Source organism: Rana temporaria, chromosome 6, assembly GCF_905171775.1.
Source record: "Rana temporaria chromosome 6, aRanTem1.1, whole genome shotgun sequence".
Classification (NCBI taxonomy): domain Eukaryota; kingdom Metazoa; phylum Chordata; class Amphibia; order Anura; family Ranidae; genus Rana; species Rana temporaria.
Genome location: NC_053494.1, coordinates 199684994 through 199709060, shown reverse-complemented (window position 1 = coordinate 199709060; position 24067 = coordinate 199684994). Strand labels below are relative to the sequence as shown.

The 24067-nt window shown below is 45.0% G+C and overlaps 1 long non-coding RNA gene across 1 annotated transcript; it reads left to right on the top strand.

Moving 5' to 3' along the window:
• Positions 1–10166: 10166 nt before the first annotated feature.
• On the top strand, positions 10167–16278 carry LOC120944149. The gene is made up of 2 exons (XR_005750362.1): positions 10167–10274; positions 15435–16278. It is a non-coding gene; the product is annotated as an uncharacterized LOC120944149 (long non-coding RNA).
• The last annotated feature ends 7789 nt before the right edge of the window (positions 16279–24067 follow it).

The following is a 24067-nucleotide window of genomic DNA, read 5'->3' as shown; positions in this document are numbered from 1 at the left end:
CGCAAGTGCCTGATTCACAAAGCACTTGCGATGAAAACTACGCTCCGCGGCCTCCGGCGCAAGGCGGGCCAATTCAAATGGGCGTGTGCCATTTAAATTAGGCGCGCTCCCGCGCCGGACCTACTGCGCATGCTCCGTTTCCTAACTCCCGCCGTGCTTTGCGCGCCGTGACGTCATTTTTTCGAACGGCGACGCGCGTAGCGTACTTCCGTATTCCCGGACGTGTTACGCAAACGACGTTAAGTTTTAAATTTCGACGCGGGAACGACGGCCATACTTTAGACAGCAATACGATTGCTGATTAAAGTTAGGGCACCTAAAAGGACGACTAACTTTGCGACGGGAAACTAGACTAGCGGCGACGTAGCGAACGCGAAAATCCGTCGGGGATCCGCCATAACTCCTAATTTGCATACCCGACGCTGGTTTACGACGCGAGCTCCCCCCAGCGGCGGCCGCGGTACTGCATCCTAAGATCCGACAGTGTGAAACTATTACACCTGTCGGATCTTAGGGATATCTATGCGTAACTGATTCTATGAATCAGTCGCATAGATAGAAACAGGGATACGACGGCGTATCAGGAGATACGCCGTCGTATCCCCTTTGTGAATCTGGCCCATAAAGTCCTATTTATTTTGTAATATTCCATCTGTCTTTTGCCCTATTGTTGTCCAACTAGGAAACCATTTCAGTTATGGGTGGTTGGCATAGGGTTGGGTCACCAAATAACTTTTTTTTTAATCATTTTAAAAGACTCCAGTAGTAAGATTTGTCTTCCTGTTGCCATAAAGTGTCTCACTCCTGTCGCTGTAAAATAATTGAGCATAATTAGGAATTCATGTTAAAATGTGACTCCCAACCTCCCTGAATTGTACAGAATGTAGCAGGTGGATGTGGCTGGGAGATTTTGCCAATGGACTGCAAAGGAACCTCCAAACCCACCCTAAAACTGAACTGGACTTGGCGTTTCAGATTAAGAAGCTCGTTATAAGAGTCCACCTTAAAAGGCCGGACAAAAATGTTTTTATTATTTAATATTTCCCTTAACCTGAAATTTTGACGTTGGATATTTCAGCTTCTATCCCTTAGACCAGTGATATGCAATTAGCGGACCTCCAGCTGTTGCAAAACTACAAGTCCCATCATGCCTCTGACCTATGGGTGCCATGCTTGTCGGCTGTCAGAGTCTTGCTATGCTCATGGGAATTGTAGTTCTGCTAACAGCTGGAGGTCCGCTAATTGCATATCCTGCCTTAGACAATCGCAGTATTCATGGGGCTGTTGGAACAATCTCCAGCATTGTAAGTCCCAGAGTATTACATAGGAAGTCACCAGCAGCCATTGCTTCTGCCAGTATGTCAGCCATCTTGTGTTAGCTCAATTAGACTTCCATCATAACTTAGGCCTGAACTTTAGTCAGAGACTGCAGTGGAATCCCTGCGGAGCGTGACACGGGGATGATTCTGGCCAGCCGAGGGAATCCTGAAGAGATTTTCTTGCTGCTTGATAAATGGAGGGCCTCACTTTGCTATATGGCCCCACTTGTCATTAGACTGCGCCCTGGGCTGCTGCTGGCGGTGGTGCCCAGGACTGAATGTATCTCTGCCTTACTGTGGATGGTGGAACCGACTGTTACGGCATTTACATTATATTGCTAATAAATTATTGAGTTACTAAACACTTTCTGGTTATTGCTGGTGCTGTGTGTTCTCTTCTATTTAACCACTTAAGGACAGAAGGTGTTTTTCAGATTTTGGTGTTTACAAGACTAAAACTGTTTTTTTTTGCTAAGAAAATTACGGTAAAACCCCCAAACATTATATATATTTTTTTCTAACACCCTAGAGAATAAAATGTCACACCGTATTTGCGCAGCGGTCTTACAAGCGCACTTTTTTTGGAAAAAAAATCACATTTTTTTATTAAAAATAAGACAACATTAAAATTTGGCCCCAATTTTTATATATATAGTGAAAGATATTGTTACGCCGAGTTAAAATGATACCCACATGTCACGCTTAAAAATTGCGCCCGCTCGTTGGCATGGCGTCAAACTTTTACCCTTAAAAATCTCCATAGGCGACGTTTAAAAAATTCTATAGGTTTCATTTTTTGAGCTACAGAGGAGGTCTAGGCTAGAATTATTGCTCTCACTCTAACGATCGCGGTGATAACCTCACTTGTGTGGTTTGAACACCGTTTTCATATGCGGGCGCTACTCGCGTATGCGTTCGCTTCTGCGCGCGAGCTCGTCGGGACGGGGCGCTTTAAAAAAATTTTTTGGGGGGTTTTCTTATTTTTATTTATTTTATAATTTTTTACACTGAAATAAAAAAATATCACCTTTATTCCTATTACAAGGAATGTAAACATCCCTTGTAATAGAAAAAAGCATGACAGGTCCTCTTAAATATGAGATCTGGGCTCAAAAAGACCTCAGATCTTATATTTAGACTTAAATGCAAAAAAAAAAAAAAAATTGAAAGGACCCGATCGCCTCCGCCGCTACCGACAGCTCCGGTAAGCGGCGGAGGGCGCGGGAGGGGGGCCCCTCTCCCGCCACCGATTAACGGCGATCTCGCTGCGAAATCCGCCGCAGAGACCGCCGTTATCGTTGATAAAAACAGGACGTTATGTACAGTGGGCAGTCGTTAAGTGGATAATTTAAAGTGATATTAAAGGTTCAAGTAAAAAAATAAAAATAAATAACAAACAGGTTATACTTGCCTCCATTGTGCAGGTCGTTTTGCACAGAGTTGGCCCCGATCGTCTCTTCTGGGGTCCCACGGCCGGCTCTCGCGGCTCCTCCCCACATTTAATTACCCCCTTGGGGGTTACCTTGTGGGCGCGCTCCTGTGTCATACACTCGGTGTCCATAGACGCAGAGTGTATGACTCAGTCTGCCCCCAGCGGTCGCGTCAATGGATTTAATTGACAGCAGCAGGAGCCTATGGCTGCCATCAATCTATCCAATGAAAACCCGAGAAGCCATGGAGAGAGCGACGTGGGATTGTGTCCACGGAAATTCGGGGCTCAGGTAAGTAAAATGGGGGGACTGGGGGGCCCGGACACTGCAGGTTTTTGTTTTAACCTTAATGCATAGGATGCATTAAAAGTGAAAAAACACAAGGGTTTACACCCCTTTGAAGTGGTATTAAAAACCCCAAAACAATCATGTAATTGCAGTTTACCAATCCTTGAAGATAAGTTCACCCTTCCTAACATGTTACTAATACAGCAAGCCTCCCACACACTGTGACCAATGTCAGTTGTAAACCATGGCTTTCATTCATAGCCATCATGTACTATTGTGGTGATCTCTGTGATTGGTCACAGTGTTCACGTGGTACAGGGCCAATCACAACGGACCTGTACCATGTGATACCTGTGACAGCTATCACAATAGTACACAATGGCACATGAATGGGATGCCATACACAAAGTAAAACTAATTGCTTATACAGTGAGATTATCACTGTATAAAGCCAATCATAGTGTAAAAAAAAAAAATTGTGATTGCCTCCCCAGAGCAATAGTGTCTTTTTTTTTTTTTTTGTTTTGTTTAAATGGCAAAGATGTTTTTTTAACCAGTTCCCGACCGGCTCACTCATTACTAGGTAGAAACATGATCTGTATCTCCTATAGTGAGTCCCCTTCCCCCACAGTTAGAACACACCACTAGGGAACACAGTTAACCCCTTGGTCGCCCTTTTAGTAGTAAACCCCTTCATTGTCCTTCACTTCCAATGACATTTACATAGTAATTAGTGCATATTTATAGCACTGATCGCTCTGTAAATGTAAATGGTCCCAAATATGTGTCAAAAGTGTCCGACTGTCTGACGCAATACCGCAAAAAATCGCAGATCACCACCATTATTAGTAAAAAAAAAAAACGCCATTAAAAATGCCATAATCTTTCCCATAGTTTTGTAGACGCTATAATTTTGCGCAAACCAATCCATTATATATCTATACACACACACACATATACACTTATTGCGATTTTATTTTTTTACCAAAAATAAGTAGAAGAATACAGTTTACATATTGGCCTAAACTGATGAAGATTTAAAAAAAAAAACATTTTGGGGATATTTATTATATTAAAAAGTAAAAAATATATATTTTTTATTTTTTTTCGCTTTTTTTTTAATTTATTTTTAGGGGGGAAAATCTTCCAGAGCTGAAAGTGGTTAATTAAAAATATATCTAGGCATCAATCACAAAAGAGTATATAAATCTGAATTTTTTTTCTAGATGTGATTCAAATCTCCTAACCAGATGGCAAAAACCCTCTCCCTTTCTGCCAGGAATCCTTCTTGTTCAGACTGTATATCTGGAACACACAGCCTCAGGGTGCAATATTCTTAATCAAATATACCATATCTGATTATAGATAATTACAGGTTTGCTCCTTCCCTTCTGCGCTCTATTGAAACAAGTCATACCATGCACAGTTAAAGTTTTTACTGTACATCGTCAAATGTTTGTGGTCACCCAAACGTGATGCCCATATAAGCTTGTTGGTATCCCATTACAAACCTATGGCCATTAAAGGAGTTCTATGGTCACAGCATACTTCCATTTTATAACATCAGCACTGCAATATAAACAATAGTTCTATGAGAATCCAATATAAGCTTACTTGAAAAATCTCCTTTGTGAATGCTACCTGTCTGTTGGCTATCTCTTTCCATAACAAACTGAATCCCTGCATGCATTGGAGCTTCTCAATTTTCTAAAAACGACATATCCCACAGTACCTGCCAGCAAGTAGTGATTCCTGTACTGACTCCGCCTCCTGAAACTCCTCCTCTCAGCACCTCTAAGTCAGAAGGCAGGCTCTGTGAAATGTGTGACACAGCAGTGCCTACTCACATAATGACTACATGTTCATACCTTCCACCTTTCTGAGGACACCTGTTGGCAAAAAGTATGTAGGCAAAGGGCACACTCCTCTCACATCCCTGTAAACATGGAGAATGAAAACACAAATGACTAGAAGATGTTTGGGTTTTTTGTTTTTACAATCGTTCTTACCTAGGTGGTTGCTGTACCTGTCCCTCACTGGCTCCAAAACTGAGAACCAAGCAATCAAAACACCGCCGATTGCTCCAGCTCACAACAGCTCCCTGATGAGAGAGCCGGTGACTGTCAGTCACCGCGTGTTCCGCTCTGACCCCCCCCCCCACTCACTGGAGTGCCGGGTCTGTGGCTCACTAAGAGGCTGCTGAGCTGGTCCAGGCATGTGGGCCAGATCCCGACTCTATTGTCGCACTCTTGCCCAAGCTGGACCGACTCTGTGATGTCAGCAGACAGTGGACTTCAGTTCGCTGTCTGCTGAAAACGGGTCGCAGGAGTGCATGAACAAACTACACTACCTGTGATCCACAAACTACAGCCAAACCAATACAAAGGAACAAACATTTAAAAGGTGGTTGTATAATAGAGACCTGTAGAGCCAAGAGCCTTCTCGGGTCACATCCACAGGTCCGTCTAAGGCAATTTCTAGGCCCTGAGGCTTTAACCACTTCCCGCCCACGCCACTTAAAAGGCAGTGTTGTGTTGCTTTCTCACCACCTGCTTAACCCTTTGGACCCCACAGAAGCATGCAGTTGGGGGGGGGGGGGGGGGCTTGCAGAGTGGCCCCATATTACTTAAATGGTCGCAATTGGCAGGCAGTATCACCACCAAAGCGACAGGAGGCTTAATTCCTGCTACAGCATGTGTACACTTTTGGCTGCTGCTTCAGCCTCACCTGATTTTAATCCATGATTTCCGTGCACTGCATGCGATTGCGACACAGTAGGGCAGCAATTAGAGGTTTATACCAAGTGTGAGGAGGCGACACTGTGTGCCCGGTGATTTTTATTTTTTTTAATAGTGGAATGCCCAGGGAGCTTTGACTTCTCCCACGTTGTTCAGGTTGATCTCCATCTCTTCAAGGTTGCTTACCCCCTGATGTATGGTATAGAAAAGTAAAATATAGGATCCAGTCACAACACAGCTGAAAATAGAGATTCAGACTGGTCAGCATACTATTTCCAAGTCATTGACTATAGAAAATTGTGGCTTGAATGGAGTGGCCCTGAGGGCCCATATGAGAACGGCGAGTTGCTGGAGTCCCAGTGAGCCCATGCGGCTGTTGGTATATTTTTCTTTGGGGGGGCGGTCTCCTGCACACCCCCCCCTGGTTTGTGTGGTCTTAAACCCCCCCCCCCCCCCAGTCAGTTGGTCAGCACTAACCCCATCTATGGTGCAGGCTTCCTCCGAGGGGCAGGTTCACACAGTGTCCTTCTTCCTCTGGTTCTTGGTGGGCCTCACCTGCCTCCTCCTCCTAGGCCAATAGGATCGCTTCTCCTTTCAGCCAATCAGGAAATGGGTCTCAAGATGTGCTTTCTGATTGGCCTGGGGGAGAATCAGTGTGACGATAGCGAATATTAATGCGCTATTGTCACACACTTGGGTGGGCTTGGGGTGCAGTGCTCTGTTTTCCCCCGAGCCCACCCTTTATTGGAGCCTCAGACTCTAATCGCCCCCATTGGAATCCACACGTCCGATTCCCTGCATGTAGATTAGGGGGCTGGACACATGGATAGGGGGGTGGTGCCTCTGTGACCGGCCGCAACACGAGTAGGGTGACCACGTGTCCCGGATTGCCCGGCACAGTCCTGCATTTTGCAGGTCTGTCCCGGGCACCTTCATTCCAGGACAATACAGTGTCCCGGAATGAAACTGACACAGCCACCCCCCCTATGCCAATCTGATGCCCCCCAAAAAGGGCGCCACATCACAGCTTTACTCACTGACAGTACTTGTCCTGGGCCGGAATGCCTGAAGGAGCACAATCCCCGCCCCCCTGCTGCATGTGATTGAAGAAATCATAAATCCCGCCTCTTGTGTCCAATCACTGTGCTGTGATTCGTTACAGCACCAGCTGATTTTTGGAAGGGGGGTGTCCCTGAATGGTAGTTTGGAAATGTGGTCACCCTACACACAAGTGATTACAGGTATGCAATTCAAGGCATTTAAAGTTTAATGCACTTTTTTGATGTGTCTGCTAAATTGAATAATATGCTTAGGCTTCTTTCAGCTGCATGTGAATTTGATCCTATATTTACTTTTGTATACATACATTACATACATGTTTTAGTGCCTTGGACTGCCATCTAGTGGATATTTGGGCTCCCTACATTACATTCTGAACTTGGATAAGTGAGCACCCATTATTTAGAATATATTTTTAGGTAAATTGCAGAATAACTTTTTTGAATTCTTGGAATATTTGCTATACTTCACTGATCTATGTTTATACTAGACCATTTAAGGCCTTATATCCCTCTCTGTGGGAGATCTGGTTGTGGATGGTCAAGTTCCCCGGTCTTTTGGTGCGTGTGGCCTGTGTGGACAGACTCCTCTCCTTTTGGAACCCATTTTTAGCTTCTAAAACCATTGGCGGTGGGGAGCCAATTTTAGGAACTGCTTGAGGGGTGTAGCTTTGCTCTTGTGCTTTTTGTTTATGTCAAAGAATATTTAAATATGAATATATTGTACAATGCTTGTTTATTTACCAGTAAATCCATCACGCTTTTCCTTGAGGCTCCATTCACACCTGAACGTATCAATTTACTGGCGTTTTCTGGCTTTTTTTTATAAAGTGGTTGTAAACCCGATAAAAAATAAAAACCTGCAATGAGCTAGTATGCATAGCAACTGACTCTATGGATGGCCATATATTATACAATTTTCTTGTACAATTTATCTTCAGATTTACCAAAATCATATAATATGAGGTCAAACCTAAACATAGAAAGGAAGCACCCCCACTATACCACCATCATATATATATATAAATTATATAATGTGTGTAAGGGTTGAGAGGGTTGAAGACTCAAGAAAAAGCACTTTGTGTGCATATCATGAGGCAGTAATTATGTTATTTTAATCTAATTTGTAATAAAACAAAATTTTAGGGTTGAAAATATATTTATTGGTAGCTTAACAGAAAATACAAGAAGCAATGTATAAAGTTAGTCTGGTGACAATCACAAGTAAACATATGTGATGAGTCAGCCCAATGGCCATCGCCCACAGCGTAACTCCGATGGTCATACGGTATAGTATTAACTTTGACTACCGTCACTCAGTGTAAGCAGTGGCGTAGCGTGGGTTGTCAGCGCCTGGGGCGATGCAAGTAATTTGCGCCCCCCCCCAACCCATGGAGCGATCTCCAGTCTGGTCACATGATCCACTATGTGAGACAGCGGTGGCTATAGGGAAGATGAGAGCGTGCTTGATAATGACTGGTAAAGCCTGGAGTGGTGACATCATGCATATGCAGTACTTGACATGGTTGATCCTTTGGCATGCAGCCTGTTCATGGCTCTGCAGTAGACTCGGGAGGACCTTGACAGCTCAGCTGGCACAAGGAATGTAGGACACGACCAGAAACAAGATGGCTTGTGAACCCAACACTCAAGTGCACTCTGCCCTCAGTGCTGAAAAGCAAAACCAGCTTAGGTCATGGTTGGGGTTGAGTAACAAAGAATTTGGCTAGTCTTACAAGTAAAAGTTAAAGTACCCGGCTAAAAACGTATGCCTAGTACACACGACCGTTTTTTCCGTCGGATTAAAAAACGATGGAATTCCTGTCAAGCCTGCCTTGCATACACACAGTCGCACAAAAGTCCGGTGAACTTTTGACTGCCAAGAACGTGGTGACGTAAAAGACTCAGACGAGCCGAGAAAATTAAGTTCTATGCTTCTGAGCATGCGTCGATTTGTTTCTGAGCATGCGTGTTTTTTTTACCCGTCGGAAAACCATACATACGAACGGTTTTCCCACCAGGATTTTTTCCTGATGGGGGGGGGGGGGAGAGATCCTGTCAATCAAATAGGAACGCCAAGTCCCGAAGACTATACCCGGAAGCGGCGGAGAAGATCTATCTCTAAAACGGTAAGTACTGCTTCGATTTAAAAAAAAACACCCGATTCCCCTTCACAAAATGAGCCTCAATCTAATGTTAAAAATTTCGGGTGAACTCCCGCTTTAAGCATATAAGCTCCGTTTTGTGTTGAAAATAACTGTGAAATCTAAAACTCTGGTGGGGGTAACAAGATGTCCGCTTGCCCCCTTCTCACTCTATCATTACTGTGCAATGGTGTGGGGTGTAGCAAGATGGCGGCGAAGGAACGTCACTTCTGTAGCAATCTGTGATGGGGAGCCGAATGTGACAAGACACCGGGATTCCCGACAGAAAAGCTCTCATGGCAGTTTTCCCGTCGGAAAAAAAACGGTAGTGTGTACGGGGCATTACACATTACTACAGCAGCTTGGACTGAAATGATCCCCATTATCTATCCAAGCATTACTAGTAAGTCATCTATGCCTGGCCATTTTAGACTTGTTCAGAATGCCCCTAACTTGCTGTACAGGGAGGGCATTCTGGGAGCCAGCTCTTCACAGCTAATCTGCAACATTCAATTATATTAGCTTATTACAGGTCTTTATATTGGAAATACTCAGACCAATAATAAGACCAATTTAGAGGAGAGACAATTAACCAGCACTTTCACATTCCAAATAGACAAGCTGGTAAGTTAATTGGCACGTATATAAATTGGCCCTGGCCAGGGCAGGACTTAGGGTGGTGGGGGCCCCTGGGCTTGAGTGTTGAAGGGGCCCCCTGGAGCCGAGAATTGGGGGGGATCGAAGATGTTGAGCGAGGGGGCGATCATAGTTGTTGAGCGGGGGGGTGCGCCCAATGGTAAGTCCGGCCCTGGCATATATTACCCCCTGCTGGAATTTTCACAATCCAAAAACATGCTGATAGGTCAACTGGTTCCTGACTAATCTTGCCCTTATATACAGTATATTAGCCCCAATATGAACTTTATCAATCCAAAGACATACTGGCAGGTTATTGGATCTTGTGTAAACTGGCCCTACAGCAATATACATTCCAAAGACATGCTGGCAGGTTATTGGATCTTGTGTAAACTGGCCCTACAGCAATATACATTCCAAAGACATGCTGGCAGGCGAAGTGGCTCCTGTCCAAATTAGCCCTACTACAATATGAATGCATTGCGAAACTTCTCAAAAAGATGTATGCCTGATTGAAGATGGAATTTTTTGAGATTACGCCTTTTGCCCTCCGGGTGCAAGTGTTGTGCAACCTAAACATATAAAAAGAAGGTGGTCTGATCAGGCTTTACAAATACTGAGAAGAACAGAACATTTGCAGCTCTACACCAGATCTCACATCGTAAGTACAATTTATTCGGCAAGTGGGGTGTAGTTTGTCATACAGAAGAATGTTTCTAGATAATTATGGATGTTAATATTTTGGTTGAATATTCACAGATGACTTTGCTTATTGTTAGCACATAGTAGAAGTATGTGCATGTACAGTCTGCAGACATCCCTGCTACCATTGGCCTCAGAGGAGCAATAAGCAAGTAAATGGACAAACCAAATAGTGACATAGACCAGGGGTCCCCAAACTCTTCTTCTAAACTTAGGGTGCGTGTTATACGCCGATAAATACAGTGTGTATGTGTGTGTGGGTGTGTATATATACAGTACAGACCAAAAATGTGGACACACCTTCTCATTCAAAGAGTTTTCTTTATTTTCATGACTATGAAAATTGTAGATTCACACTGAAGGCATCAAAACTATGAAGTAACACATGTGGAATTATACATAACAAAAAAGTGTGAAACAACTGAAAATATATTTCATATTCTAGGTTCTTCAAAGTAGCCACCTTTTGCTTTGATTACTGCTTGGCACACTCTTGGCATTCTCTTGATGAGCTTCAAGAGGTAGTCACCTGGCGCAGCACCCCATCACTCTCCTTCTTGGTCAAATAGCCCTTACACAGCCTGGAGGTGTGTTTGGGGTCATTGTCCTGTTGAAAAATAAATGATGGTCCAACTAAACGCAAACCGGATGGAATAGCATGCCGCTGCAAGATGCTGTGGTAGCCATGCTGGTTCAGTATGCCTTCAATTTTGAATAAATCCCCAACAGTGTCACCAGCAAAGCACCCCCACACCATCACACCTCCTCCTCCATGCTTCACGGTGGGAACCAGGCATGTAGAGTCCATCCGTTCACCTTTTCTGCGTCGCACAAAGACACGGGGGTTGGAACCAAAGATCTCAAGTTTGGACTCATCAGACCAAAGCACAGATTTCCACTGGTCTAATGTCCATTCCTTGTGTTCTTTATCCCAAACAAGTCTCTTCTGCTTGTTGCCTTTCTTTAGCAGTGGTTTCCTAGCAGATATTCTACCATGAAGGCCTGATTCACACAGCCTCCTCTTACCAGTTCTAGAGATGTGTCTGCTGCAAAAGGTGGAAGAACCTAGAATATGAAATATATTTTCAGTTGTTTCACACTTTTTTGTTATGTATAATTCCACATGTGTTACTTCATAGTTTTGATGCCTTCAGTGTGAATCTACAATTTTCTTTTTTTTTCCCAGAAATGAATCTACAATTTTCATAGTCATGAAAATAAAGAAAACTCTTTGATTGAGAAGGTGTGTCCAAACTTTTGGTCTGCACTATATATATATATATGTATGTATAGGGGTTAGCGTATATACAATATATGGAGGCTAGTGTGTGTATGTATAGATAATATGGGGGTTAGTGTATATATAATACATCGGAATAGACACCAGTCACGTATTGATTGGAAGAGTTAGTTCACTTACTTCTGTCCCTATCTTTGACACCGTTGTATCTTTATTTGGACTATATTGTGTTATATGTATTTATTTATCACTGCACATTCCCTCTTGGCACGAGTGTGGTCACTGTGTACTTTATTCTTTTATATATTATGCCATTTGATTATATGTCCATTGGACACTTATTCATTTACTTATTCCACTTGTTTTTTTGATACATTGGGATGTAATTGGCGCTGCCTAACTGGGACACAATAGCTACGGGGACCTGCAAAGGGTTAACTGTGCTGTGTCCTAAGCTTAATTAAGTGATAATCCCTCACCATCCCTGTGAATAGATACAAGGGACCAAATGTGCACCTGTATAACTATAATACTGGGGTGCCCGAATGTCTATTCATAAAGAGTGAGATCTCTAGTCATACCTCCTTAGGAGAATGTGGTGAATAAATAGAATGAAAATAAAATAAATACGACAACCAAAGCTGCTGGCTAGTGCCTCAAGTGGTTGAAACAATATACAAGTTATGGTCATATATATATATATATATATATATATATATATATGTGCACATGTAACAAGTAAGTATATAAAGCAAGGATATATAAAAAACAGGAAATGTGTGAACAAAGTAAAAAATAAGTGAAAGTCCAATCACAGGTGTATATAAAGTCCCATAAGCCCTGGTTCACACTGGGCTGCGGGAGTGAAGCCGTGCGAGTTCAGCTGAACTCGCACGATTTCACTCCCGTTGGCAGTCCCGATTTCGGCCGCGATTTAAGAGACATCTGTGCAGGTTTCTGCACAGATGTCTATGTAAATCGCGGCCCTAAATCGCAAAAAGTAGTACAGGAACTACTTTTTGAAATCGGTGCAGCGCCGCAGATGCGGCGTCGCACCGATTAGGACGGCGCCATTGCCGACAATTGCCGGCAAATGCCGCCGATTTGAGATGCGATTTCACAAGTGAAATCGCATCTCAAATCAAACCAAATCGTACCCAGTGTGAACCTGGGCTAAATGACACTTTTGGGATTCCTTTCGTCAATATCCAAAAGCCAGTGAAAAAGTCTCTTTTGGATATTGACAAAAGGAATCCCAAAAGTGTCATTTATGGGACTTTATGGGACTTTATATACACCTGTGATTGGACTTTCACTTATTATTTTTTACTTTGTTCACACATTTCCTGTTTTTTTATAGACATTTTTTGATATATCTTTGCTTTATATACTTACTTGATCCATGTGCACATATATATGACCATAACTTATATATTGTTTCAACCACTTGAGGCACTAGCCAGCAGCTTTGGCTGTCATATTTATTTTATTTTCATTCTATTTATTCACCACATTCTCCTAAGGAGATATGACTAGAGATATCACTCTTTATGAATAGACATTCGGGCACCCCAGTATTATAGTTATACAGGTGCACATTTGGTCCCTGGTATCTATTCACACGGATGGTGAGGGATTATCACTTAATTAAGCTTAGGACACAGCACAGTTAACCCTTTGCAGGTCCCCGTAGCTATTGTGTCCCAGTTAGGCAGCGCCAATTACCCTCACTTACCTTTTTTCCTTCTATCACAGGTTCCCCTTTGGGGAATTTATTAGGGGGGGCAGCAGCCTTTTTCATACAAACATCTTAAAGCGGAGGTTCACCCTAACAAAAATTATCATCCCATCCAGCATACTTGCGTCAGCTACAGTATGCTTTTTTTCCGCTGTACTTACCGTTTAATCGTTGATTTTCTTTTCTTCTTCCCGCGGGGGAATAGGCGTTCCTATGAAGCGGCGTAGATGATTGACGTGCGGCTACAGCGCGTCACGCTTTCCGAAAATAGCCGGACTCGGCTCTTCACGGCGCTATACAGCGCCTGCGCACAGACTAGGAGCTGACTGCGCAGGCGCCGTATATAGCCGAGTCCTAGGTCGGCTATTTTCGGAAAGTGTGACGCGATGTAGCCGCACGTCAATCATCTACGCCCCTTCATAGGAAAGCCTATTCCCCGCGGGAAGAAGAAAAGAAAATCAACGATTAAACGGTAAGTACAGCGAAAAAAAAAAAAGCATACCGTAGCTGACGCAAGTATGCTGGATGGGATGGTTGATAATTTTTTTAGGGTGAACCTCCGCTTTAAGCGCAGGACACATACATTTTTTTATATTTTTTGATTCATTGGTCACTCGACAGCGCAACATCATCACTCTATCATTCAATAACTTACAGATTATTTTTCCAAAGCCTGAGTAAAAAAAGTAGTAGTCCCCTGCCATCATACTAAAAAGAAGGCCTGTCATATACATTTTTTTCTACAACAGAACCTTCTGGGCAATCATGTAAAAAGCCTTGGGGTAGATTCAGGTAGATTTGCGCATTTCTTACGGAGGCGCAGCGTACCGTTTTAACACTGCGCCTCCGTAAATTACCTGCGCTACACTTGATTCACGGAGCAGTAGCTCCGTAATTTGCGTGTGCGCTCCTGAAAACTGCCCGGCGTAAGCGCGCGTAATTTAAATGATCCCATAGGGGGCGTGGATCATTTAAATTAGGCGCGTTCCCGCGCCGAACGTAGTGCGCATGCTCCGTCGGGAAACTTTCCCGACGTGCATTGCGGCAAATGACGTCGCAAGGACGTCATTTCTTTAACCGTGAACGATAAATGGGCGTCCAGCGCCATTCACGATTCACTTACGCAAACAACGTAATTTTTCAAAAACGCAATGCGGGAACGACGGGTATACGCTACGGCTACGGCTAATAGCAGGGGGCAGCCTTACGCAGAAACCGACGAACGCAAACAACGTAAACTGCGTACGCAGGGCGCGCGTACGGTTGTGAATCAGCGTTGGTATGCAATTTGCATACTCTACGCTGACCACTACGGGAACGCCACCTAGCGGCCATCGTAAGAAATGCAGCCTACGATACGACGGCATAAGAGCCCTTATGGTCAGTCATATCTTAGCCTGCAGTCGGCGTATCGAGCCTCCTGAATCAGAAGCAGTCGATACGCCGGCGCAACTAAGCAATTGCGCTGCGTAACTATGGTTACGCAGACGCAATTGCTTGTTGAATCTAGGCCCTTGTTAACATATTTACAGCTTAAAGCGGGGGTTCACCCTTAGAGGGCACTTTTCCCCCTTAGATTCCTGCTCGTTATTACTAGGGGAATCGGCTATTTATTTTAAAATATGTGCAGTACTTACCCGTTTACGAGACGCATCCTCTCCGTCGCTTCCGGGTATGGGCTTCGGGAATGGGCGTTCCTTCTTGATTGACAGGTTTCCGAGAGGCTTCCGACGGTCGCATCCATCGCGTCACGATTTTCCGAAAGAAGCCGAACGTCGGTGCGCAGGCGCAGTATAGAGCCGCACCGACGTTCGGCTTCTTTCGGCTACGAGTGACGCGACGGATGCGACCGTCGGAAGCCTCTCGGAAGGCTGTCACTCAAGAAGGAACGCCCGCTCCCGAAGACCCATACCCGGAAGCGACGGAAGAAGATGCATCTCGAAAACGGGTAAGTACTGCTTATATTTTAATATAAATAGCCGATTCCCCTAGACCGAACGAGCAGGAAGCTAAGGGGAGATTTTTTTTTTTTTTGTTAAGATGGGTGAACTCCTCCGCTTTAACTTGATTAATCAATTATCTTTTAATTTGCAAGAAACATTCATTTAATCACTTCAATTTTATGTTGCTTTCTTTCTCAGCGCATCAGCCATGGTGAAGATTGTCCCCAAGTCCAAAAGCAAAGCAGATTTTTTGCGGCGTTGACAAATATTATTATATTGTCAGGCCAGACCTCACTTGTTACATGAGGGCAAACCAATTTTAACCGTGAGAAGAATCTGGAGGTGTTCAGCTTGCACCCCGCCTGCAGGAAAGGAGATCATACTTGGCCTTTGAAGATGATCACTTCTACATCATCCAGGGTAACATTTACCGTCGATTACAAACATGAACACAGATGAAGGTGCCGTTGTTTATACCCGACACCCCAACTGTCAAGGAGTGATCATTATTTAGCAGCTTTCGGATACTTCTATATTATTTTCCAAAGCCGTGGGGTCTATCGCAGAACAACAAACATGAACCAAAGATGAAAAGGGGCGAAGAATTCACGCTACACCCAGAATGCAAAAACGGGCCTTTATTATTTTGGTGTAAAGGGTTACTACTATTTTGGTGAAGCCTGACGACCAATGGGGAATTCATACACAAGATGTACCAACTTCAACACAAACGAGGGGTGCCGAAACCTTCTCTTCCATACCAGCATCTACAGCTTTCTGCCAGGAGGGTCTAGTGTCGCCAAAGGTCCATCTCATGGCGAGTGGGTGTGCATCAAGACCATCAGCAAAGACTCCCAGACCCCCGTTGAATGGAAAAATCGGGTCTCCCAAGAATGTTGGTTTGAGGAGGACAGACGTCCAGTTTGGCAACACACTTGGAAAGTTGTCGGCAACCGTCTCGGCTGAGACAGAGGGTTGGGGTTCTCTGATGCGAAGGCCCAGGTTGCACTTACAACTGAATATGGTGGTGTAGTACAAACACGAGAAGGAGGTTTGGAGCAAGGCCACCGAAGTTGAAGAGATTTTAACTGTCCCTTTTGAAGCCAAATGAAAGAATATACATCTATGTCTACCAGATGAGCCTAGGGAAAGAACCTCTGCTACATTGCCGGGACATGAGAATTCTTGGCACCTCTACCCCACCTACTGATAACCCCCTGCCCCCTGCATGAAATTAGTTTCTATACTTTGGTGGTGGGGCTTCTGTCAATTTCTGCCAACTATTAGTCACTGCATGGTAATCATTTATAGCCAGATTCAGGTAGGGTTACGCCGGCGTATCAGTAGATACGCCGGCGTAACTCTGAATCTAAGCCTGTCGTAAGTTTAAGTGTATGCTCAAACTGAGATACACTTAAACCTAGCTAAGTTACGACAGCCTGCGTCGTCGTATCTTGGGGTGCAATATTTACGCTGCCAATAGGTGGCGCTTTCCATTGAGTTTGGCGTAGAATATGAAAATGCCTAAATACGCCGATTCACGAACGTACGTGCGCCACGGTCGCAGTAAAGATACGCCGTTTACGTAAGGCATTTTCCGGCTAAAGTTATTCCAACAAATAGCTGGCCTAGTCAATGTTAAGTATGGCCGTCGTTCCCAGCGTCGAAATTTGTAATTTTTACGTCGTTTGCGTTTACGTTCACGTCGAAACCAATACATCCTTGCGGCGTACTTTGGAGCAATGCACAGTGGGATATGTACACGGACGGCGCATGCGTCAATCATTCGGGTCACCAATCATTAACATAAAACACGGCCTTCCTCATTTGAATTGGGGGCGCTTACCCTGGCCCCATTTACGATAACACCGCCGTAAGTTAGGAGGCAAGTGCTTTGTGAATACAGTACTTGCCTCTCTGACTTAAAGATGCGGCACCCTATGTGAATCTAGCTATTAAAATTTATCTCAGCCCTAACTGGATGACATTTAGTTTACTATGCACTATGTATCACAAATGATTGCTATCTTTTAAAGGATAAGTTCACCTTTGCAGGTAAAAAAGAAAAAAAAATGTGCATTTGATTCGATCCCCCCCCCCCCCCACAAATAGAGCTTTCTTTGGTGGTATTTGATCACCTCTGCGTTTTTTTAGGGAATGCACTACAGAGTGCAGGGTTAGGTAATGCTCTACATACAGAGTGCAGGGTTACGGAATGTGCTACTACAGCGTGCAGGGTTCAGGAGTGCACTACGTACAGGGTTCAGGAGTGCATAACATCCAGAGGGCAGGGTTCAAGAGTGCACTACATACAGAGTGGAGGGTTCAGGGGTATGCTAATACAGATTACAGGGTTCAGGAGTGCGTTGTGTACAGTGCAGAGTTCAGGAGTCCATAACATCCAGAAGGCAGGGTTTAGAAGTGTGCTACATGCAGAGCACAGGGTTCAGGAATGCACTATGTACAGAGTGCAGAATTCTGGAGTGTGTTACATATAAAAGGCATGGTTAGGGAATTTGAAATGGGGGGTAACTAGATGCGCAAACCACACTAATGAATACTAAATAACGGATGGATACAGCAGCAGCCACAACGATTGGGTGTTCACACACTTATAACAGTAATTAAAGGTAATATGGTTAGGTAATGTGCTCTGAATGGAGCACAGGGTTAGGGAATACACTATATACAGAGTGCACTATGTACAAAGTGCAGAGTTCAGTAATGTACTACTACAGCACACAGGGTTCAGGAATGCTCTACGTACAGGGTGCAGGGTTCAGGAGTGCGCCGCGTACAGAGTGCAGCGTTCAGGAGTGCATAACATCCAGAGGGCAGAGTTCAGGAGTGTGTTACATACAGTGGGCAGGGTTTATGAGTGCGTATGTGCAGAGCACATGTTCAGGATAGCGCTACGTGCAGAGCATAGGGTTCAGGAGTGGCACAACCTACGGAGGGCAGGGTTCAGGTTGACTACAGTGTGAGTTTTCTGTACTAGGCCGGTAATTGAGTTGTCCAGCCTGGGGGAGGAGGGCGCTTAACTGTTGGTACCTCAGTTCCTGGGCTTTTTGGTCTTGGGCTGGCCTTCAACTTGGGGGAGGCGAAAGACAGTCCAGTGGGAGCTTGAGAATCAAGAAACCCACAGTACATGGAACCTGGGAACCCAAAAACCAGCATGTAATCGGCACAAGACGCCTGTGTTCCAGTGGACAGTACCAGTCATTAGAGATCACCACCTTCGGACTAACACCTGTCAAGATATGCCTGGGCAGCCACCTCCGTTAGTCAGTTAGGCTCTGGACTTTGTTATGCACGTTATCTATTCTGCCATGAGAAATTGCAATAAAAGTTTTCAAACTGTCTCAAGCCTGGTCTGAAGTCATTTAAAAGGGTGCATGATGGTTTCTGGCGTATGAAAGAAATGGGTCAGTTAAGCTCATGTGTAGCAAACCACTACAAGAGGTTTAAACCACTTAAGGACCGGACCAATATGCTGCTACATGACCCAAGGGTTTTTAAAATTCGGCACTGCGTCACTTTAACAGACAATTGCGCGGGCGTGCGACGTGGCTCCCAAACAAAATTGGCGTCCTTTTTTCCCCCACAAATAGGGCTTTCTTTTGGTGGTATTTGATCACCTCTGCGGTTTTTATTTTTTGCGCTATAAACAAAAATAGAGCGACAATTTTGAAAAAAATGCAATATTTTTTACTTTTTGCTATAATAAATATCCCCCAAAAACATATCTAAAAAATTTTTTCTCAGTTTTAGGCCGATACGTATTCTTCTACCTATTTTTGGTAAAAAAAAACGCAATAAGCGTTTATCGATTGGTTTGCGCAACATTTATAGCGTTTACAAAATAGGGGATAGTTTTATTGCATTTTATAAAAAAAATTTTTTTTACTACTAATGGGCGGCGATTAGCGATTTTTTTCGTGACTGCGACATTATGGCGGACACTTCGGACAATTTTGACACATTTTTTGGGACCATTGTCATTTTCACAGCAAAAAATGCATTTAAATTGCATTGTTTATTGTGAAAATGTCAGTTGCAGTTTGGGAGTTAACCACAGGGGGCGCTGTAGGATTTAGTGTTCACCTAGTGTGTGTTTCCAACTGTAGGGGGGTGTGGCTGTAAGACTCACGTCATCGATCGAGTCTCCCTATAAAAAGGGATGACTCGATCGATGCAGCGCCATAGTGAAGCACGGGGAAGCCGTGTTTACATATGGCTCTCCCCGTTCTTCAGCTCCGGGAAGCGATCGCGACGGAGTGGCTATAAACGAATAGCCGCGCCGTCGTCCTGGATCTCTCCCCGAGGGAATCCGACCGCCGCATGTAGGTCTAGGCAGGGACGTACAGGTATGCCAATGTGCCTGTACGTGCCATTCTGCCGACGTATATCTACATGCGGCGGTCGGGAAGCGGTTAATCGGCAAGAAAAGCAGGAGAATGAATGCATTTGCTATGGGTAACCAGCAACTAGTGCAAGGTACATTGCAGCTAGTAATGAAGTGTGATACCTGGTGTAGGTGACAGGTCTTCCGATAGCAAGGGGGTCGGTACTGTCGGTTCCTCAAAAGTAACTCCCAAACCTTGTAGACATTCTTCCCAGAAAAGGTGAAGCTGTTCTAGCTGCAAAGGGTGGGCCAACTCAATATTCAACCCTACAGACTAATAGCTAGATTCAGGTAGATGGGCGCATATTTGAGTCGGCGTAACGCAACGTATATGCGCTACGCCGGCATAAGTCGGAGAGCAAAATAGATGATTCCCAAAGCACTTGCTCTCCAATTTGCGCCGGCCGAACCTAAATTTGAAGGCGTAAGCCGGTGTAAGTGGGTGTGAACTTTTGCAAATGATTGTCTGAGCGTGGTGCAGTGGATTACGCCCGGCTTATCTTCAATGGAGCATGCGCAGTGATGTCTAAGTCGGATCGCTTCCTTGTGTGCATGCGCGCAACTAGGTCGGCCGAACTTTCCGTTGTACGCTGGCCTATTGGCTTGCGCCGAGCGCATAAATACGCCCAGACATGCGTCCGTCTGACGCAAAATTACATCCTGCTTTCCCCCCCCCTGAGCAAGTTAATTTTGCTGGTGGCTTGCTTCTTTTTTCTGGACGATAGCTGCTCCCGTCAGCAAACGGAAAAAGAACTTTACTGCACGGGAGAGGGCAATAATCATTTCTGGCATGGAGGAGTTTGATCGGTACCTCCATGGTCCGGAGAGTAGGGATACCACCCGTGCCAGGAAACAAGAGATCCTGGACATTATTGCCACTCGTGTCAATGCCCTTGGCAATGTCCCCCGCATCGGAAAGGACATTAATAAAAAGATTAATGATCTGCGGCTCCGTGTGCGGGAGAAGTTGGCTAAAATTAATAAGCACCAGACTGGCACTGGGGGTGGACCACCCTGCGATATCGTACTGACCCTGGAGGATGAGAGGGTCACCCGGTGTCTGCATAGGGAGCAGGTGGAGGGTGTTGAGGGGTTTGATTCCCAGGAAGAGGTCTTGAGGACAGGTAAGTGTTTTATAATCCCTATCTGGTGTGTAGCATGTGTGGGGGTGGTTGGGAACATGTGACAAGTGTGTGGGTCCCCCAACATGTGACTGCTTTATGTCATCCACAGATGTGCAGGAGGGAGCGGGCCCATCTGGTGTCGGTGGCCGTCCCACCACATCTTCAGAGGAGCAGCCTTTAGGAAGACCCCCAAGATGCTGCGGTGGTGGGGACTGTCTACATTTCTCCTCTTGAGGAGGTGGTTGAGGAGTCAGTGGACCTTGGCCAGATCGGCCTCATTATAGAGGAGGCCATTCTGATGGCTGGGCCCTCTCACACATCCACCCCCATCAAGGGAAAGACCCTCTGCATCTCCCACCAGCAGGGGAACCACCTCAAGGGGCTCACCCTACTCCCGCTCAATTGCCTCTTCTGCCCCAAGAAAGGCGACCAGGAAGACGAGGGGTGTAGCGGTTAATGTCCAGGACCAAATTGCCCTGGACCAGAGCCAGCAGACCCAGCATATGGGGGATATCGCCGGGCACCTGCAACAGATGGCTGATAATGCAGGCCAAATACGGGAGGCAGTGCAGGAGGTGAGCTGCAACAGCTCTACACTGGCCACCTGTGTGGTTGACCTGCAGGCCACCACTGTCACCATGGTTGCCAAGGTGGGTAGCCTTATTGAGGCCGTAAATGCCAACACGGCTGCCATACAGGAGGAGGGGAGACGGAGGCAAAGAAATGAGAGGGCTAACCTCACCCGCCAGCTGAGGATGCAGGCCCAGACCAACCTGGTCCTCAGCCGGATTGCAGTGGCCTTGGAGGGCAGGCAGCCGTCACCTGCCAGGAGTGTAAACACACAGCCCCTGGTTCATTCAGGAGGAGAAATGACTGATCGTATGTTCATACAATGTATGAACAGCGATCTGTCATTTCCCCTAGTCAGTCCCACCCTGCCCTCAGTTAGAACATAATGAGGGAACATGATTAATCCCTTGATCGCCCCCCTAGTGTTAACCCCTTCCCTGCCAGTGACATTTTTACAGTAATCAATGCATTTTTATAGCACTGATCGCTATAAAAATGCCAATGGTCCCAAAAATGTGTCAAAAGTCTCCGCCATAAGGTTGCAACAAAAATCGCAGATCGCCGTCATTACTAGTAAAAAAAAAATATTAATAAAAAGATCATAAAACTATCCCCCATTTTGTAGACGCTATAACTTTTGTGCAAACCAATCAATAAACTCTTATTGCGTTTTTTTTTTATTTATTTTTTCGAAAAATATGTAGAAGAATACGTATCGGCCTAAACTGAGGAAATTTTTATTTATTTTTTATATATTTTTTATATATTTTTGGGGGATATTTATTATAGTAAAAAAATATAATTTTTTTTTTCAAAACTGTCGCTCTATTTTTGTTTATCGCGCAAAAAAATAAAAACCGCAGAGGTGATCAAATACCACCAAAAGAAAGCTCTATTTGTGGGGAAAAAAAAGGACGCCAATTTTGTTTGGGTGCCACATCGCACGACCGTGCAATTGTCAGTTAAAGCGATGCAGTGCCGAATCGCAAAAAGTGGCCCGGTCATTGACCAGCAAAATGGTCCGGGGCTGAAGTGGTTAATATATACCAGTTTGTTACTGCAGTTATTACTCTTGCTGGCAGACTTCCCAATCACAATTGGCTGTCAGTGGTCACATACCTGGGAGCTGTCCCACTGGCTCCTGATTGTAAACAGTGGCTCGGAACCGATTGTGAAAACGTAAGCCTCGTACATACGACCGGTTTTCCCATCTGGAAAACTGCTTTTGGCCAGCCGTGTGTATGCTCCATCGCAGTTTTCCCGACAGGAAAACTGCCAAAAAAAAAAAAAGAACCAGCTTTTTTCTCGCCGCAGAACAGCGGAGTCAGCTGAACGCATATGTAAGGCAGCTTGGCATTAAAGCCCACCCACTTTGCTGGGGAATATATGCGTTATGCTGGCGGGAAGGTGTAATGCCACTATGTTGCACCAATGCACGTTGCCATACGTTGCACCCAAACAGTGTGAATATGACAATAGTTGGACTTCAGTCTATTAATTCTGTAAACCTTAAAGCCGGCCATACATGGATCAAAATTCAGCCGCTTCAGCAGATACCAGACTAAATATGATCCATGTATGGGCTAGCTGGTTGTACACCAATCAATCTACCAATTAACTTGTGTACAATCAGCCTGTTTTTTTTTTCTGAACAATCGGTGCCGCCGGCTGTATCCGGCATCACTGATCGTTGTATTCTGCCGGTGGGGAAGGCTCTCCACTGGCACAATACTATAGCTAAGCAGGAGTGATTCTCCCATCCCCATCAAATGTGTGGATGGGGGGGGGAATAGATTCAAGGGGGGAGATTCAGAAAGAGATACGACGGCGTATCTCCTGATACGCCGTCGTATCTCCTGATACGCCGTCGTATCTCTGAGATCCGACGGTCGGATCTATGCGACTGATTCAGAAGAATCAGGTTACGCATAGATCTCCCTAAGGCTGCATTCACACCTGAGCGTCGGTCGTCGTTCGGTCGTTTTTTTGGGCGTTTTTTTCTGGCGTTTTGTCGCGCGTATTTGCGCGTTTGCATACAGTGTCGTGCGACGTTTTTGTACTTCGGCGTTTTTTATTTTAGCCAATAGGAAAAATGATCATCTTTTCATCACTTGTTGCTATGTTGGTAGATTTTTTTAATCTTCTGCATGGGCGACAAGTTCTATTTATTAAAGCGACGAAACGCCCGTAGCAAACGCCCGTTGTCGCGCGATACGCTCAATTCGCGCGTTTCCCATTACTTTCTATGGGGAAAAAAACGCTCAAATACGCCCAAACCGCACGATACGCGCGACAAAAAAAGGTCCGGGACTTGTTTGAGCTTCGCGCGACAGGCGTTTGGGCGTTCATGTGTGAACAGTCACCATAGGGAATAATGTTAATTCTCCCCTCTGGCGTTTGTGAGCAGTGCGCTTCAGGCGTAAAAACGCCTAGGTGTGAATGGGGCCTTAGATCCGACTGGTGTAAGTGACTTACACCGTCGGATCTTAGGCTGCAATCTCCCGCCGGCCGCTAGGTGACGCTTAGGTTTTTTACGCGACGAATATGCAAATTCCGATTTCCGCCGATTCACAAACGAACGCCCGCCCGTCGCTTTTTTTTTACGTCGTTTGCGTTCGGCTTTTTCCGGCGCATACTTACCCCTGCTATATGCAGCGTATCCAATGTTAAGTATGGCCGTCGTTCCCGCGCTGAGTTTTAAATTTTTACATCGTTCGCGTAAGTCGGTCACG